The sequence below is a fragment of the Diplotaxodon limnothrissa genome, linkage group LG18 (genome assembly GCF_057381915.1).
Source record: "Diplotaxodon limnothrissa isolate DT_005_m linkage group LG18, D_limnothrissa_male_GT1.1, whole genome shotgun sequence".
Lineage (NCBI taxonomy): Eukaryota > Metazoa > Chordata > Actinopteri > Cichliformes > Cichlidae > Diplotaxodon > Diplotaxodon limnothrissa.
In genome coordinates, this window is record NC_140613.1 from 20,195,628 (window position 1) to 20,216,257 (window position 20,630).

The 20,630-nt window shown below is 42.0% G+C and overlaps 1 protein-coding gene across 2 annotated transcripts in view; it reads left to right on the plus strand.

Annotated features, from left to right (window-relative positions):
- The window catches only part of ephb1 (EPH receptor B1), a 177,445-nt gene that overhangs the window by 54,100 nt on the left and 102,715 nt on the right, over positions 1–20,630 (plus strand). The window lies entirely within an intron of this gene.

The following is a 20,630-nucleotide window of genomic DNA, read 5'->3' on the forward strand; positions in this document are numbered from 1 at the left end:
ACACATGTTTACATAATTAAATAAATCAGAAGTTTCACTTCACACTATTTTTCTGTTTTTCTGGTAAATAGCTTTGTTGGGTATGTGTAACATGACACAGAGCACGTACAGGTTTACAGGCAGACAGACAAATAGGCAGGAAAGCAGGGAGGATGGGAGTTATAGTTATAGACTTAAGCAGTGCCCAATGTAGCTCCCATTATGGGTATTATTTTCTCTGTGTCCCGGTTCATAATGACTTAATAACATAATGGGTCCACCTAAGTCCCAGAACACAGTACCTAAGTCCCTGTAAATGGAGGCTGGGGGGGATACCATAGACATAATAATACTGTAATGATACATTTATACAGGGAAGTGGAGGTATTAGGATGAAAGAGGGAGGAGGAGCTAAGAGGACAAAAAAAATGCTCAGGGCTTTTCAGATTTAAAGGGAACTATCTGCAGCTTTTAGGTATTCTCACAGAAATGGAATGAGGCTAACTGGAACAAAGTGGAACAATATTCCTCTTTTCTCTTTTTTGATTGAAACTCAGTATTATTGCCCTGTTATGCTAATGGAGCGTTTTAAGACCTTGTTTTCTGTATTGTAATTCGATAATTCAATGAAAGGCTCCATAGCACAACAGTGATATGAATCTTACAGGAGCTATCCAGGATAGAAAAGGACTGTTTCCCGCATTTTCTGGGTCTTTAGGTCTTTATGAGGCATTTTACACACGTGTAAAAGGAGCTTTTATTGCTACCGAGCAGAGCTTTGACTCTGTTTAAGCATTAGAGTGTGGCAGGGGTTTTTTGTATTCCTCAAGGAATACAAGCTAAAATAACCTGTAATAACCTCGTGTGTGTGAGTTTGCATGTATGGCTGTGATATTGTCATCTGCACAATATCTGGAGTGAGCCCTTCTCATTGTGGTCTCCACAGTTTGTTTTTCTCTTATGGTATGAGCCATGTCGCAAATTCCTTCATGATTAATCAAGAAAACCCCAGTGGCAGATGGAGCAAGTGGACTTGTACATTTTCTTGCATAACAGCCATTGTTAACTGTCATTATCCCCTTCTATGTTTCTGTCTCTCTTTTTGATTTATTCATTTATTTTTTATTTTGTTTACTTTTTACTTTTAATTTTGCCTCGCTGTTGATATTCTATTCACAAACGGCTAAAACACAAATGTTGGTTAGATACCTTTTTTCTTCAAAAATGTTTAGCTGATATCTCAAATTAGCTGATTGCAGATGTTAGCATGACCAGGATTTCCTCTAGCTTAACCGACTGACTTCCTATTTACTACCTACACATATTATGGGCTTAAATAAATGCAACTCTAGTCGTTCCAAGACTTTATAGACCAACTTGATCAAATGGTGAACAGCAGTGTTCACCATTAGCAACATTTGCACGATGTGCAAACTGTAGTAATGCCATCAAAATGATCACGAAGCCAAGTGTTTTTCTTGTAATACGAGCATGCCCTACCAAAAACTGATAGCTTTCGCCACGGCACATAGAGCTGTGTCTCATGTGCAGCCTCAAATCAGCTGCCCACAGATACTGAGAGACCTACATACATATGGCTGGTGACCATCGCAAAGACACAACACATTTTCCACACATAAAACAGATATATGTTTAAAAGCTGTTCTTAATAAGATCTGACATGCATACCAAAGGTGCAGCACAACAACACTAACAGTTCAAAAATAATAATTGTTTTGACAGATTCATGTTAAATGTTACATGTGTATTTGAATTGTATTTCTGCCTTTCTTAATGTTCCCTTCTACTGAACAGGCAGGCAGTGACCCAGCAACCAACACTTACCAGCTGTGAACAAAAAGTATTTATGGCTTTAAAGGATAATTAGTCCGGTTGTTTTGGACCAAAACTACAGAAAACAATGCATTAGATTTGAGATTCACTGATGCACCAAAACAATAATCAGCCAAACAGCCATAAAATGCTTCATTTTATTTTCCAAATAAGATAAATTATTAAGCTTTAACATTTTCTCTAAATAAAAATAGAGGGGTGCAAATAATAAAGTTGCTATACACCCACCTTTACCTGACAAATTTTACCTTCCCAAACAAAGCAGGAGCATTTGTACAACAAAACAAGTGTCAGGTGCTTATATATCATTTTCCTTTAAATTATAAAATTACCAGATAACAGGACATCAACCTTTTTCTCTTTTTCACTCATCTCCATAATTTTCCTTTTAACTGCTTTGATTCCTTTACTGCTCATACCGAGGCTCACGCTGCCTCAGGTTGTGGTTGCTGACATCTGGCTAGCTCTGAGCTCTGGTTAGCTTTAGCTTTAGCCACTTTGCCCTTCTTCAAGTTGGGCATGTTCAGCTGGGTGAAAGTGATTTAAGTGCCTCATTAGGTTTATTTCAAACATTTTTGTGGTGGTTCCCCTGCGGTTTACCATGATGAATGATCACAGCCACATGCTAACATGTCATTAACATGTAGATGTGGGTGTGAAAGTGACTACTTGATTGCGCCGCTGTGTGCTTTTTGAGCATGCACGAAATTGAGTATCTTGTACACATGTCACATGTGAGACTCATCCGCTGCTTTATGCCTGAGATTTGGAATTACACACTTTGTCAAAAGAAAGCAAACAAACAAACAAAAAGTATTTCTAACTGTTTTGAGACAGGAGCTATTGGTCTCATACTAAACTTTTAACTCTGAATGTGCTAATGTGCAATAAAATATTTCTTTTTCAGCTTGACATTGTCACATCTTTATATATGAAAAGAGAAAGAAAATCCAGTGAGACTTGTTGCGTTTAGACTTCTACAGTGCTGTTACTATCGAAGCAGATTCAGTTTAGCAAGCCCCCAGGCACACAGAGACATATCTGACTTGTCTGAGTTGAGCGTAGTTCAATCCTGCTGCTATTGTAAAGGTTCAGGGAGGGAAAGGCCTGCTGTAGGACGGATACACAAACTGTTTACTGGTAGAACTTATTACACTATGCAGCTACCGTGACCTTGAGCGTGAGAGATGCAGCATGACTGTGAGAAAATATTCATTATCACGCACACTCACACAATTAATGTAAATCCAGTTTTTAATAGATTTCTGTGCGAGCTGAGATGTAATAACTTAGTCAATATCAGATAAATTCCCACGTGTAAAACCCTCACCTCTGAGAGCTGCAGGCGAACCTCTTTATGTGTCATGCAGTTAATTTATCAACAGCCTGAACCTTCAAAAACAATGTTTTATTGCAGCTTTTCATAGCTGAATCAATCATAGCTACAGCTATAGATAAAGATTGCAAATGCCAATCTTAAAACCAAGACTGTAGCCTGAGGGGTGTGAAAAGTATTGTCATGTAGATACAGTATACTAAGTTTAGCTCTGTGTGTGCAGCCAGTAACTGGGCACTCAATTTGCTACTCTTTATAACCTTAACAACTGCTTCTCTGACACCACACAACAAGAGTTAAAGTGCACACACTGCATGGTTCCTGAGCTATTTGATACAACTCATTAATTTTCTTTAGTAACTTTCCCCTCAGGAGTTTTTAAGCAGTGTATTTGTGTGTCTGTGTGCATTTGTGTGCTTGGCTGACTCAAAGGGTTAATTCGGAAGGACTCCAGAAGCAGTGCCATTAGTTCCAGTTGTGTAAATGCAAGAACATCAGAGTTAGGCATGCAGACATATAATGGAATAGCAGCAGTGTGGTATGGTAGCAGTTTTCTGGATAAAGAAAGTTAGTTTGGAAGGTATAAAAATGTGGAGAGTAAACAATATAATATTCTTTCATCATGTGCCTTTCCGCTACAGTATTTTTTTTTATTGTTTCAAATGTCTATTCTAAAGTTTTTTTTGCTCATTCTGTCTCACCTTCATCCTTATGCGTCAATCTCATGCTTTTCTCCTCTCCCTTTTCCTTCTGCTCTCTGCCTTGCTCTTATGCACACTCCCTACAATAAATAAAATATGGAGTCCCTGAAAGGCAAGTATCCCCCAACCTTGTGGCCATGCGACAAAGAGCAGACATGAACAGCAATGACACACACACATATACACACAGTGACTTAACCAAAGCACAGTTTCTGTTCCAGTTTTCAACAGTCTCTCGGTTTTACTGGGGCAGCTGTGGCTTGAGTGGTAGAGTGGGATGTACTACTAATTGGAAGGTTTGTGGTTTGATTACCCCTGCTCCTCCAGTACACAGTTTTTTGGTGTCCTTGGGCAATAATCTGTGACACAAATTGCCGGCCCAATAGATACTTTAGGTTGTGAGGGGTGAAGATAGTAAATAGAATAAGAGTGCTGTGAATGCACTGATTGCATTACTACTTTTTCTCCCTTAAACTAAATAAACTTAAATTAATTAAATTAAGGAAAAAAAGTTCCCTCTTGTAAAGTCTCAGAATGTCACTTAATCATTAAGCCGTAAATGACAAACTAAGAATGCTAAGTCAAGTACTGTTATTATGTATTTTCAACTGATTACAGCTTTAGAAGTTAAATTCTTTGGCTCAGACCTTGAGTTTGAAGAGCCATGGGCTCCTCTAAGTAGATGGCTGACAATCTGAAAATGGAGCTAAGTGATGTTTACAAAGTAGGTAAAAGCTATGAAAAGCATTCTGCGCCTCCAAATTCTGATGTCTAAAATGTCAAGACAGGGTCATAAAAAATGTCGTGGAGTGGTCCAAGGCACACTTGAAGTTCTGCCGAGATGTACTTCAAGGAACACAAGCTTTTTTTTTTTTTTTTTTTTTGGCCTGTCCCGTTTGGCTCTTTTGCCCTCAGAATTGTTGTCTAAAGGCAAAGAAAGATGCCCAACGGATTTACTTTACCAAACTGACCATCCCAGCCTTGCCGTAATGGTCCATTTGATTCACCTTTTATTGTTTATTTTATTTTCACTTACTGAATACGGGACAGACTTGACTGGGGGAAAGAAGGGGAGAAAGAAAGAGGGAAAGAGAAACAGCTGAGAAGAGGGACGGGGGAGAAGGGCAAAAAACAAAAACCAACAGAATGAGCAGAGAAAAAAAAATGCATATATCAATCACCTGGGTCACCTGCTGAGAAAGAAAAAAGAAAGCAAGCAGAAGAGAACAAGAGTAATAGAATAAACAACATCACAATGATATATGGGGATATGACAGTAAATACTAATTGTTAAACATTATTGTGCAGCACATAAGATCAAGAGAACACAGTGTGCTTTGAGGTAGGAGCCAAAAAGGGTGTAGTTTGTGGGTGTGATCACCCGTGTGTACACCTGTGAGCATGGACGCGCTTGTTTTTTGTTTTTTTAAAAGGTTCCTTCATGTAATAATCTGCTAGAGGGTGTGGGGGGGCCACAGCCCCGTCCTCCAGGGCATGAAGCAGGTGTGGAGGAGATCAAAACTCCAGACATCCAGAGGCCCCCAGAACACAAGAGACCAAGGAAGACCAACAGAGGGGCAGCTGCGCCACTGTCCCGGAAAGAGCTGAGGAGAGTCCCAGATGAGGGCTCACTCAGCAGCCGCGGAGCAGAAGCCAGGGGGAGTTGCAGTGACGCGCCCGTGAGCTCCGCCGGCAGCCAGCTGCGCCTGAGTGACCGAGCCCCAGGCCGAGAGGCCGGGGGCACCCCACCTCCGAAGTGGCCCGAGCGAGCCCCAGGCTCCAGGCCCCGATAAGCGGCCGCCAAGGAGTGAGCTGGTGGGTACCTGGACGCCCATCCCCGGACACAAAGAACCACCAACGTACCGATGTCTGAGGGGGTCCGCCACTGGCAGGGGAAGTGGTGGTAGGGGGAGATAGGCCTCCAAACCTTGGAGGGCCTGAGATGTCCCCAGAGAGGTGGCGCCTGACACCCAACCTGACATATAGACACAGACATACAGGCACACACAGATACAAACATCCATTCCCACCCTCATGCTCTCATATGCACTTACTCCACACTCAACCAACGTGGAGACAGACATAAAGAGACGTTGTACACACGATCACACTCCCCAAGCGTACTCTACAAACCGGGTCTAGGTGCCCCCGCCCCTGGAGGGGGGAACTGCACCCAGACCCAGGTGGTGTTTCCCTTTTCCCTGCGGTTGGGGGAGGCAGACCGCCCCGACTCCGCAGCAGCAGGAAGGCTCCACACTCCAGACCGCAGTCGGACGGCCAACTCCTCCTCCTAGCCCCCCTGCTCCAACAGGTCGCAGAGAATGGGGGTGAGAGAAGACTCCAAACCTCCCTCCACCCGCTCATTGTAGTGTTGATGCATGTGTGTTTTAAGGTGCATTTAAAACCCAGGAGGGCTTGGAGCTACCTGCCAGAGAGCAGCAGGTAAGCGCATGGTCCCTCCTGCTAGCCCTCAATGTCTATGTGTATTTAAAATTGAGAGGTGGGCAACGATGCCAGGGGTGCGGTGTACACCCTGATGGTACTTTGGACTCCGTGTATCGTGCCCACCCCCAAGATCCTATATGTATGTGTAATGAGAGTGTGAGTAATGTGAATGTCTAAGTTGTGGGATAAAATTGAGGCAGAGGCAGCCAGAAGGGGACAGAGGGGGGGGGGTAGCCTCCTCTGCACCCTGGTGACATACCCCTACTCCAAGGCCCTGCATGTGTGGGTGGTTGTGGTGGAGCGGGAAGAGGGAGGCAGCTGGAGATGGGGAGGGAAGGAAGGGAGGGGCAAGTGACCCCTCCCTGGGGCCAGCTCCCCCGCTGACCCCAGTAGGCACCCCCACACTCCGCGACCCGCCAGGGAAAGGGGGCCCAGGCCCATCCAGACCGGGGCCCAGTGCAGCAGCGCCGCCCGGCCCCACAGAGCCCGGGACAGTCCACCCAACCCCACCACAGAGAAAACTGCACCCACCCCACCATCCACTCATCTTCCAGACTACATAAGACAATAAACACCCAGGCTGAGATCTTCCTCCACCTCTCCTGTATCTCCCCCTCCTGCAGAGGGAGCTCCTGAGGAGAGGAAAGCTCCTGCAAGATGTGACAATCTCCCCCACCAGTTGAAGAGCCCCCCAGGTGGCTCGATGCACCGGCGGCACCCTGCTCCAGGGCTGGGCCCCCATGCACCCACCCGCCCACAACCCCGGCAACACACCAACCAGGACCCAAGCCCCCCGAGGCCCGGTCCGGGTCCCAGCCCAGAGACGGAGCGCCCCCAGAACCTCACGCCCATCCCGGACCCACCCAGGGGCAGCCAGGCTACCAGGTCAGTAACCCACGTCCGTCAGCACAGACCCTCCCCTAGCCCCGCTGCACGCAGCCGCGAGGAAACAGTCACCTGAGAGCCAACAGAGCCCCTAACCGGACATGACCGCTACCCCGGGTTGAGCCCCCCAAGGAAGATGCCTCCGGGGAACCCCCCGACGCCCTAAGCCTGTCCCTACCCCCACACCAATCACAACAGTGAAGGTGGGACCAAACTATGACCCCCCACCCCCACTAGGTGATGGAGCTGATCAAAGGAGCCCAGAGCAATTGATCTGATGTGGTGGCAGAGGCTGTATCAAGACTAATGTAATCTAATAGATAATTTCTATATTGGTTAGAATTAAGATTATTTTTATTTTTCCAGTTCATGAGGACTGTTTTCTTGGCTATGCATAGGGCAGTGAAAACCATATGGGCTATATTCTTTTCTGAAGTGACATTATCTAAGCTGCCCAACAAACACACTAAGGGGGAAGTTGGAATGTTACATTTCAGACACTTCGATAAGTCTTCACATATCTCGCGCCAAAACTTCTGAACTGGTGGACAGAACCAAAGAGCGTGGATATAATTGTCCGGTGAATTGGTTTGGCAGTGTGAGCAGTTGTTGGTAGACGTAAAGCCCATCTTGAACATCCGATGACCTGTATAGTGCACTCTATGTAATATTTTGTATTGAATTAATTGAAGACTGGGATTTCTAATTAGATGAAAGGTTTTTAAGCAAATCTGAGACCAGAAGTTTAGGTCTAAGTTAACTGATAAATCCGCTTCCCATTTTGCAATAGGAAGTGATATTGATTCATCTGTTTTAGAAAGCATTCTGTATATTTTGGATAGTAATTTGGGGGGTTTAAGAGTAAGAAATTGAACCACACTTGGTGGTGTTTGTAGTTCAACTTGACCCGGTTTAAATTTCTTTTTTACTATGGATTTAATTTGTTGATATTCTAAAAATCTTTTCTTGTTGATCCCATATTGTGTAACTAGTCCGTCAAATGAAATAAATTCTGTTCCTTCTAGTATATGTTCTAAATATTTGATTCCTTTATCACTCCAATCTGAAAAGTTTATCATATTATTGTTTTGTAATATGTCAGGGTTGTTCCAGATAGGTGTACGTTTGCATGGGATTAATGAAGACGCCGTCAATTTTAGAAACTCCCACCATGCTGTCAGAGAAGAGCTGATGTTGATGCTTTTAAAGCATTCATGTCGTTGGATGTTTGAGCTGATAAATGGTAGGTCTGAGATCTCTAGATTATTGCAGAGTGCTTGTTCTACATCTAGCCAAGGTTCATCTAAGAGGGTGTATTTTAGCCATCCTGAGATAAACTGAAGCCTGTTGGCTAAGAAGTAGTGCTGAAAGTTAGGCAGTTCTAGTCCTCCTTTATCCTTGGTCTTTTGTAGTGTTTTTAAGCTTATACGTGGGGGTTTATTTTTCCAAAGGAATTTGGACATACATGAATCTAGAGATCTGAACCAATCTTGTGGCGGTTTAGTTGGGATCATTGAGAATAAATAATTTATTTTTGGTAAGACCATCATTTTTATAGCGGCAACCCTTCCCATGAGTGATAGACATTTCCATCTAGCCAGATCATCTTCTACCTTCTTTAAAAGTGGGATATGGTTTAATTTAGTTAGATCTGCAAGCTTGGGAGAAACATTAATACCTAAATGTTTTAGTCTGGTAACTTAAAAAAGTGAGGTGAATGAAGGAGAATTCAAAGTCATGTGATACTAAACTTCATGCCATTTATTTTTTATTTTTTTAAAATAATTTTGGTAAAACGGGAACCAGAGATGCACGACTGTTTTCATTTTGGATCGGGTGGATGAAACTAGAGGAGAGTGTATGGAGGCAGCGAGAGGGTAAAAGTAGAGAGACGGCTGTGTGATAGTGATGTTCGAGGGGCTCCGGGATCAGGAAGGGGTTTGGGGGAGGATTAGAAGAAGCTGGAGTGAGAGAGGGTGAGGGATCAACTGTGTGAATGGGGCAAAAAAGCCAAACCTTTGGCCCCTCAACATTCAGCTGTGTGTTTGTGTGTGTCTGTGTTCAAGAATGCTTGGGTTAACTCGTGTGAGTCAGGAAGGTCACAGTTTGACTCCAAGCTTTAAGAGGAAGATCCTAGGAAGGGTGGGTGGGTGTTGGGAGGGTCGGACCCGCGATCAGCGGGTGGCAGTGGCTGTACGGATGAAGGCTGTGGGTACTGTAAACTGTCGTGAGGCAGGCCAGGTTGGTTGGATTGTCAGGGGCTTAGGAAAGAGAGGGCTATGTGTGTCTGTGTGATTGCGTGGGTGGGTGGAGGTGGGGTTGGTGTGCAAGGGGACATGATAGACTGGAAAGCTGTAATAGCAATCAGTAATAGCATGGTTAATATTGTTGCAAATATATGCCATTTATTAATTAATTAGTTAGTGTTCTGCTTATTATTAGCCCATAATTTGAAATAGAAAGAGGGTTGATTCATTTACCTTTAAATATCTGCATCTGTGGAACAAACTCAGATAACGGTAAATATTCAAGTTTGTTTACTAGTTAGTCTTTAACCCAGATAATCTTACATATAATATGTATAAAATCCTCGGTGGGATACTTCAACTACTTGCTGTCGAGAACTTTGACTAGCTGGTAATCATTTGCTGTGTGGATTTAACACGGTACATTTATTTGCTGTTATGCCAACAGAAAATGTACTCTTTTTTTTTATTTTTCACCTTCAGTGACTTAAAGAATCACTGAAGGTAACAATGTCCCAGTTGTGTCCACCCGTTTTTATAGTTCCCCCGTGTTTCCGTGTTATGAAATTGTGGAAAATGTAGTGAAAAACATTTAAATGTCTTTTCTCAAGCTGTAGTGCATTGAGGATTCGGGACCACCAAGGCAGCGTAAAATGGGGCGTGAGACAGACGGCGTGAGATAACAAGGAGAGTTTGGAAGCGCCCCTCTCTATTGTTGTGGCAGGTGCATAAGATGGTTTGGAGAAGCAGTGGAACTCATCATAATATGTTTGTTTGGATTTACTCTCTCTTGTTCTTCCACATGTGAGATTGTGTGTGCTCAGGCATAAATTTGAGTGGCTGAGAGTGTTGTATATCTGCACCTGCATATGTGAGCATGCACAGGTGCTGGAAGAGGAGTACCATTTTTGGGCGTGCCCTATATGCTCCCCCCTGTTGTGTTCGGTGCTTCGGCAACGCTCCTGCGGACCTTAACTGCACAGGTGTCAGCATACACTCAGCATTTCCTAAAGAGCACAGATAGATCCATAACGGCCATTTCACCATCTGCTGACCAGACTCAATATACCTCAATTATTCATACCCTGAAAGACAGACAAACACTGGGTCAATGGAGATAAGGGAACACAGGAGGGAAAAGTAAAGTGAGGGAAATGAAAAAGAGAAAAGGGCAGAGAGAACAGAAAAGGGGGATGATTGAATATAGATGGTCAAAGAAATGGGGAGAATTCATGGAACGTAACACCAAAGCAGCACTGAAGGAGAAAGGATAAAAGTCATATCTATACCTATACTGAAAGTACTTACACTTGTATCCAGGGTCAGCCTTTAAGCAGAATTTAAATGATTTAAAATGCTAAGTCATTGGCTAATTTAGTTGTTTTAAGGTTTCATAAAGGATAAAAACAGAAAAAAAGGGTCACATGTAGTTTAAGGTCTGGTGCTAATTCAGTGTGTGACATGTTAACTCAAAAAAAATTAAATACCTTGGTGGTTGACGGGAAGGACGATTTGGAGATATTTTCCGATACTGCTTCTATTATTGATTTATTCATACCTTAAAAATCGGGTTCAAAGGTCAAAGGGAAAAGTTAAATAAGGAAAGTGGGGGGAAAATGGCAGAGAGGAACGGACAAAGGGGCTGCTTGAATGTAGATAATATGTGTCAGAAATGATGAAGGGAAAGGAGATCAAGGACGCGTGTGCAGGAATGAGAGAAAGAGTGATGGAGGTGAACTCTGAACTTAGTGGGCTCGAGCTGAACTGGAATGAGAAGAAGGGAAAAAATGACTGTGAGTCATGCTGGCTTCACTTCAGAGGCCAGGTGAGAAGAGTGCCTTCATTACATACACGGAGACCCACATACCTGTGCGTGCACACACACACACATGCTGGATGTCAATTTAACCGGACATAAGCACATGCTCATCATTACACATTCACCCACATAACTCTTTATAAACTCTTTGGGAATATGGTTGAAAAAAATTGGATGCACGTGCACATTTGTGCAAATGCGCACACATACATATAGTAGACATTGCCATACCAGTGGGAGACCTGTTTCATTTTACCTCCAAGATTACGGAGTGTGATTTAGTTGTGAAGCCAGACATCTGAATTTGCTCTGAGCTCAGACGCGGGCATATCTGCCCAGCGTGAAGACTGGAATGGTAATACAACGAATCACTCGGATCACAGTGCATTCATGGCTCTCTGTCGGAGGGTTTTGCGTGGATGTAAGTCTTTGCTTGGGCATTTGTGCGTTTGTGTTTTCTTAAAAGTCTTATCCAGCGTTACCTCTCAATATTTTCTGTACGCAAATGAGACTTGGTCAAGACAACAGCGTCTACGTTTGGTCACAGAAAGATAAAAACGATACACTGTTTGGGAACTGTATGCCATAATTCCATAATATTTCTCCCTCCCATTATTATTTTTTCACCTTTCCACCATTTTTAAATATTCCCTTTTGGAATGAAATAACATGTGGCTGCCTCAATTATTGATTTCCATCCTTTGGATTCCCTCTGCATAAATGTAGGAAGTGACTTGGATGTTTTTTGGAAACCAAGGACATTTTTTTCCTTTTGTCTAAGAATAAATAAAAGAACAAAGGAATAGAAGTGGGACAGAAAAGAAAGGAGAAATGACTCTTAAATCTTAAATTTGGTATGAATTTGGAGGAGTATGCAGGAGCGCCTTGAGTTTGGCTTGTATGTGTGGGAGTGATTATGTGTTTGCTCCAGTACCTGCAGCACCTGCTATTTCAGCCGTCCTACAGTTGGCAGAAATAGCAGTAAACCCTTCCATTCTTCTATTCCATCTTCTCACCCTGACTGCTTCTGACTTTTTTTTCCCGCTGCCTTTCTTCACTTCAGCTTGTCTGTCTCAAAGTGTCGATTCCGTCTTTTCACGATCTGCATCTAACCACGAACCGCACAACGCAACTACCCCACCCTACCCTGCCCCACCCCCTCCCTATCTTTTTGTATCTTTCTGTATGGATGATAAGGCTGGTAGGTGTCGTGCTATGTAGGATTTATATACACACAAACACACATGCACAATGTACATCTCAAATCATTAGCAGCCCTTAATTCATCATCAGTCTGTTTAAGAGACAATATTCTCTCATTTCATTCAAGGAATATTATGTTATGTGAGAGATTTGGCGGCCTTCAAGTGAAATATAATCTCAGTTTTCTTAACCTGAACATTTTGATATTTGCTATGATAGTTAGGAATGTCACATCCTATGGAAAGGCATTCATACATACTTCAGTGAACAAAAGAAAATTTAAAAAGGACAGCTCACCTGCCAGAAGTGAAATACATTTTCTGTTAAATCGTGGTTGATCCTGTCTATAGATGCTAATTTTTTATAAGTACGTAACACACATACATGCTATATTTTATGCTTAAAGACATGAAACTGCCTCACTTTGCAAAAAGCTCGTGGTGCTGTGTGATGCTGCAGGTGTGCGATAAAATTCAGGAGAAAAACTCAGAATAACACATTTATTCTTTAATAGCTGTAAAATTGAAGATCAAAGTGAAAACTTAACATACATGAAAGGCGCTTGGTGATTTTTGGAGAGGATGGCGTGCTCCTCAGGCGAGTAAAGGAATGCAAATGTATGTTTTGCACTTGCTGTGATATTTATGGAGCAGTTCCGCTGCTGAAATGTTGAAAAAGCCCAATGTTCAGACTTTGTCCTGTGTGCTGTAAAGGAGGGGCTTTGAGGCTTCCATGAGTTACGATCGTGAGACATACTGAAAGCAGTGATTTAGGCCACAAAAAGGATGTTTTTGTCCTTCTTTTCCTGTCATATTTTTGCTCTTCACATTCTGTTGCAAATGTATTTTTCTGTCACCCCAGTTCCATTACTTTTCAACTTTTCGTTTCTTTCCCTATGCATGCAAATATACATAGTAATAATTCATTATTTAGTGGTTTTATGATTCTCCAGAATAAATTCATAAGATTGCAGAGGTTGTCAGATTTCAGCTAAACACTGCTTGAACCTTTTACACAGGGTGACTCAAGGTAATGTTGCTACTGGTAACCTAAAGTCGTGCTGAGGCAGTGTCAGCTTCATGGTTTGTCTCAAGGCACCTGAGTGGGTGTTACCAGGTGCATTGTGCTAGAAAAGTATTCAAAAAACAGTTTTATGCTTCAGCGCAATAACCTTAACCTTCTTTTTGTGCTTTTACACGTCTAGTTGAATTAATGAAGGTTTCCAGACCACTTGCTGATTTATCTCTGGGCTTATTAAATCTTTCCTATGTGAATAATTGCGTAAATATCTTAATCAAACAAATGTTTTGAGATTAAGCAATTTAATATTTACTACACACAAAGCTGCACTAATTACTGTTTTGGGGGTTTTGTTGTTTTTATCCATCAGTCAAAGTTGGAGCATTTAAAATTAAAAATATATATAAAAAAAATGTTGATTCCAAAATATAAAAATTTCCAGTGCAATACATATTATTAAAAGCATAAGGACAACAGAGTAAAAATAATTAACTTTTTTAATGGGACAAATAAAAATCTGTCATTACACATCCTAATTTATTTATTTATTTATCTAAAACATTTAATTGATGTCTGTTTTTCCACATCAAGCAGCTTGTTCTGCCTACCAGTCTTTAGGAATTATACTTATTTTAATGATTAAATATTTAAAAACAAAAAAGAGGCTTCTATATGAAGGGTGGTTGTTGCCAAGTAAATGCAGAAAGTTAGTTAATTGCAGGCTTGGCCATTGGATCCCAGACCATTTTAAGGACCAAAGTGCCCTTGAGAAAGACACTTGAACCCCAATTTGCATCCCTGAAAACAATGCAACCCTGTCTGGGAGAGTTCAGTTTACTGTTATAGCTAAAAACATCTGTATCCAAGCAGACAGACTGCTTAAAGCAACTGGCTCATAATTGAAAATGCAAGCGTTAATAATTCCATTTTAAAAGTTGGATGGAGAAATATGAGAGCGAACAGTCTGTGTGAGTTGTTCACTGAATGGTCCAGAGTGCAGTCACGTTCTGTGCCTCTCTATAAGAAAATGAGACAAAAGACATACTAAAAGCATTTGGAGCAGAGAATGAAACCGAATGGTAACTAATATGTCAACAGAGCACAAATATCACACAGTCCAATTCACTAGCACGGACCCAACCTCCAAATATGAATAAAAAATATTTGTTGATAATGTAGCAAGAGACCTCGTTGAGGTCTGGCGGTGGTTCGTCGTCCTGACAGATCCCATTGATACCTTTAGAGGAAGCTAATAAAACAGGGGAATGAATGGTGGCTCAAAGAAGAATTTACAGACTTACGACCGAAAAGGAGTGTTTGAGGCGCGGTCTCACTATCTCCAGTTGTTGAATTGTTTGGTTTACACTCAGCAACTGCAACATGAACTTACTTGCTTCAAACCTCAAGTCCAGTAAATGTATTGATCAGGGTATGGGCGTGGCAAGGGAGCAGATTTTCAACGAGACTCATTTTGCTTTAGCCAGCCAGACAGACCAAGTTCTGCTTGGGCTCAGTCAAACTGTGTGACTGTAATTATAGAGTGGCTGAGATCTGGCAGGACTGGGAGTGTTTCAGACATCACCATTTCCTCCCCATCCATCACATTCAGCCAAGCGGAACTAGGCCTCAGATGTCCCGCAAAATAATCATTCCTATGCAACTGCCCTGACAGCAGCATCCATTCAATAACACAGCTGATCAGAAATGATAATAGCAATCATGCCACTGCATATTTTAGGGGCTGCAGCCTGGCCGTGTGTGTGTGTGAGGTGGCGGATGAGGTAAAGCGTTCGAAATAAGTGATTTTGCAGGAGATTATGAGCATGTGTCTCAAAGTTTGTGTAGGAAGGAGTGAATAAAGGTGCCAAGACAGACCACTGTTAGTTTACATGAAATGTCCATTCTATTGACTTCAAGGAAAAGACCCAAAGGTTGAAATGCAAATATCCTCATTAACGCAGAGGGATTTGAAACCACCTTTGGGAAGAAAAAAATACTATCTGGATTGTGATTACTGTCGGCAGTGAGCTTTGCAAAATGAGAAGAGTGTCTTTCAGAAGGGGCATAAAGAGTTCAATCCCTATCTCAGCTTCTCATGTCCACCTATAATCCACTGTCCTTCTGAGACCTTCGCCTTTACAGACCTGTCAATGTGAATTTCACCCGCACGCATACCATTTCTTTTTTCTTTCCCTCTCTTTTTATCAACAGCCAGGATGTATTCAGGGGTAATTATTAAAGAAAAATCTTTATAGGTACACTTTCCCTCCTTTAGTTCAATGTTGTGTTGTCATGAATAACAAATAGGCTCATTACTGAAATGCCCATCCCGAGCTTGTAGTAATAAAATCAGTCTCATGCTTGCCTCCACCCACACGTTTCAGATGATAGATGAACGGACAACTCGTTGTTAGAAAGTGCTCAAAAACATTTCAGCCTATAGGCGCTTGAGGGTGTAGACTTCAACAAAGCATCCAAGCATAATTTAGTCCTAGGATTATTTGGGTAACACTTAAAAAAAAAAAGAACCTCATCAACTAAATTACTTCAAATGCTAACTTCAACACCAAAGGCATTAACTGAAAAGGGCTAAAACAAACAAACAAAAAAAACTGTTGTAAACTGCATCAACAAGTGGAGTCGGGTTAAAAGTTTAGGGGAACACAGTGGTGTTGAAGTGGCTCCATTTGATTGTAGCTTTCTACATCTCTTGCCTTGGGTCCTGCTGTAAAAGCCCATCGGCAGACTGAGTAATGGCTGTTTTGATGGACATTCAAGAAATAGTTGCCAGACACTCATCTACTATTTGCAGTGGCATTTTGTAGACCTTTCAAGGCTGTGGAGATATAAATGTGGAAATGCTCTGAGCTGCTCATCACCCATCTGTGTGCAGTATGTCTGAGCATGGAGCTGTATTAACTCGTGCTGATAGATTTGAAAAGCAGTTTGTGAGTGTGACTCCACTGAGAATCAGACAGCAGGCTGGAGGTTAAAGATCAGCTGAATATGTGCTTCTCTGCTCACATCTTCTGCTCGTGTGAATTGACTGATGCTGAATGATGATCTAAAAGTAGTCAAGTTCTCCCTTTGTGCGTGTGTGTCAGAGTCGCAACCCGACCTACTCATACCAAATGTCCAATTTTAAAACTGAAGGTAGAGGTACGGTGGAGTCATGATAAAACCTCTGTGGGTTGTACGTATGCAGCAAAGCTCCTGAAGCAAATAGGGGAATGATGCTCAGTAAATCCTAAATCCACACATGAATTATAGACAGTGTCGGGAAAATTAAGGTGGGGTAGAACACAACTGGAAATGTCCCTTTTTTTGTTTAGGGCGAGAGTGCTGTCTGGGCAGAGTGTGCAGGAGACATAACACAGGATGGCCAGTCATTACGAATGGGTGCAATTGGACATCGTACACAGAATTTCTATTACAAACCTGACGATCCCCCTGTCTGTGTTCTTACAACCACCTCTGTTGGTTTATGTAAAGGTCAGGGTTGCACTGTGTGTCTGAAAACAACTTTACATAGACTCACAGAGAGTGAGGGAGAGAAGGTGAATACTGCAGAGGGGCTAAACACATGGCTCTCAATTAGAGATCAGATATTCGAATCTAGCTGGTCAATGTGTTTTCTCCGATATTTGCAACATTGGAATGATTACAAAATGAAGTTTACACCTGTTTTAATGCGTCACCCAATCGCAGTTTGCTCACTGTCTGTCACATAAAAAATGTATTTCAATAACTGCTAATTATTTTTCAATATTGGCAGCATCACAAATGCTGAATTGTGCGGAAATAAAGTTCTGAGACTTCTGAGACTCTATTCAACATTACAAAATTCCTGTCATGACCGGTGGTCTAGGAACTACATTAAGATTTAGTTTCCATTCTATAAAAAAATAAGTTTCTCATTTCCTTAAGGTATCTTCTTATACTGCCCCAACCATGCCTCCTCCAAATGACTCATTACTCCAGCCCATTTGGCCCATTATTTTCCACAGATGTTACATCCTTGTTCTGATTGGTTATTCCTCCCATCTCTGCTTGTCCCCAGCCCAATATTGGATGCTATAGTCCTCCAGAGCAAGACTGTGGCCATCTGAGCTGCTCTGTGTTATTTTAGTCTTTGAGGATAATGGCAAGAGATCAATGTGATGGATGGTTTTTATGAGGGCAGAGTATTGATGGCTTGATGGCAGTGAGCTGAGGCTGTGGGAAGGGGAACATCAGTCTGAATACATTACCCCCACCCTCTCAACCCTCCCCCTTTTTCCTGATTCCTCCCCATTCCTGTTTTTTTCTTTTATTTATCACTCTGTATTTTTTTTCCCCCCTTTTCTCAACCCTCTCTTCTCCAGCTCAGCCAGCTGTAACTGGTCATTAACACAAACATTAAGAGCTCTATGAATCCATAGCTCCTCCATCTCCTTGCTACTGCCCATAAAACAGAGCAGCAATAATGACACGCACAATAGGCACTCTTGACAATCAGGGGCAGGGGACAAGTGTCTCCTATATTAATGGTAAAAGCAAAGCTATTAGAGGGGTGCCGGTGGTTACTTTAATTGGCTTACAAATAAGTGTTGAGTTAAAAGGCTCTCGGTATTTGACAGTTTTTCATCAGCAAAAAAAGTTTAAGTTCAGTTAGGTTGGTAATGATAAAATATGAATTAGGTGATGCAAAACTGTGTAAAATAAAACTAACTGGGAGTGAGCTCATTTTATAGAGGCACATAAACACGCTAGTAAGTGAAAATTGGCATGTGCATGCAAATACTCCGGATATAAAAACATCAGTGGACATTAACAGAATTAAACTCCATAAACGACTGCATGCGATGCCATCGCATGCAGAGCTTTTGGTCCATATTGACATTATAGCATCACACAGTTGCTGCAGAATTGTCAGCTGGACACCCATGATGCGACTTTCCTGTTGCACTACATCGCAAAGTTGTTCCATTGGATTGAGATCTGGTGACTCAAAGGCCATTTGAGTACAGCAAACTCATAGTCATGTTGAAAAAAACAAAAACGGACAGAGATGATTTAATGATTTTTTGCGACGTGATGCCTTTTCTCCCCAGAAGCAGGCACCAACATGGGTACACTGTGGTCATAAAGGCATGGGCAGGGCGAGCAAGTGAACTCACTTTGCTGCCAACACCAACACCAGCATGAACTATTGATACAGGGCAAAATGAATCAATGCTTTTATGTTGTTTACACCAAATTCTCAACCTACCGACGCAATGTTGCAGCACAAATCAAGACTCATCAGGCCAGGCAACATTTTTCCACTGACCAGTGTGAACTGGACAAAGGTAACTTCTGTTCTTAGGTGACAGGAGTGGCGCCTAGTGTGGTCTTCTTCTGCTCTCGATGTTCATTTGATTTATTTATTTTTATGTGCACGCTTAATTCTGATATGCATTTCTGTGACTAGAACAGGTGTTTAGATGTATGGCTCGATTCTATTCGAAAAAGTAACATTTGTATTTATTGGTGGTCTGAGAAAGAGCCTCTGGCAAGAATACACAGATGCCACGAGGCAGATACATTTGGCTTAAATTATTGTATTGTATTAGTGTATGCGTCACATCTCTGAAAATAGTGGGAAAATTATCCTCCTAAGACCAGAACTCTTCCATGACATGCATTTTTAATTTCTCTTTGATATTTGGGCATATTGGGGCCCGATGAATGTAAAAACAAAGAATTACCAGTTGTTGTTTGTTTTTTTACCTTATTTTTGTTTTTAAGAAAAATGAGAGCCACATATGAGGATATTCGTTTAAAATTTTGATAGAACAGTAGCAGTATAATGTTCTCCTAAGTGGATATCAGGCCCATGTAGAGCAAAATTGATATAACCCAAAATGTGGTGTGACGTGGACGTCAGGTCCTAGGATAAGGTTAAAGAGATGCCAAATATTAGTTATATACCAGTTTTAATGCTCAAAATAATCAAATGTTTTGCCTCAAGCTTTGTGCAGCAAAACAACAGCTAGCAAATCAATATGTGGTTGCTAAACCATCAAATTATCAGCAGCACCTTTTCCAAGCACACATAAACACACAGGTATAACAAAGCACTGAAAAGAGCAAAGAGGGAACTGGGTCACAAAGTTTGATTTCGACTAACTAATGCACCTATTATTAGTTTTGGTTGTCTTTAAACAGCCGTGACACCGCATATCTACTGAGGAGGAGAAAGATATAGTTCATTATTATATGAGCCAATGAATTTCTGGACAGACTCTAGATGGGCATTATCGGAGATGCCTCAGGCTCCTCTCTGGCGTGAAAGATGGTGGTCATTTGGCTAGACAAGAGGCGGTGAGGACCCCCTCCTAGACTGGAGCAGACGGGTGCAGAGGAGCCTAGGGCTGGCTGTATTAATGAACAGGCAGCGCTGAAAGGGACAGGTTTCTGTAATGCTGATGAATGGTCATTACAGAGCAGAGACGGGAGAAGAGAGCACAAGGGGAAGAGAGGAGAGGGGGAGAAGAGTAGAGTGAAGTGGGCACACAGGGAGCAGCAGTGAAAAAAGGCTTTAATTTGCACCTCAGATTTCTGTAAACTCGTTTATCATGTCAGCAGTGCCACTGTTCCTCACGTGCCTTCCCACTCCATCCTCTACATGCCCTTACTAGACCCAACCATTTTTTTGTTTGTTGGCAGATGTTTCCACATATTCTTTGTGCCAAATGGTTTTATTACCTGCGCTGGTTTTCAAACAGCAAAATTCGACGGCTCACATTTATCAGCTCTATCTCGCCTTGCATCATTTTATGGACTTTTTTCCATCATTTGACTGGATGTTGCGGCTGTGTGTGAAGAGCCAATATCTTCTCCTCTCTATTAAGCTTGATTGAGCAGCTGGAGTTTTAAAGGTCATAAGAAGGAGGAAGCACAGGGAGATATATGCACATAAGAAACATGAACTGACTTGAGGCCCACTCAGTCCACTATAGACCTCATTAACTTCTCGCCTTCAGCTGTTTGGATCATTGGTGTTGGGAACTTTGGAGAAATAAATCTTTGTGCCAAGCAGTTGCTTTAAATGGAAGCAAAAAGCATTGTATTATTATAAAGATTGAAATTGATCCAAGGAAAATAAAAAAAATGAAAAA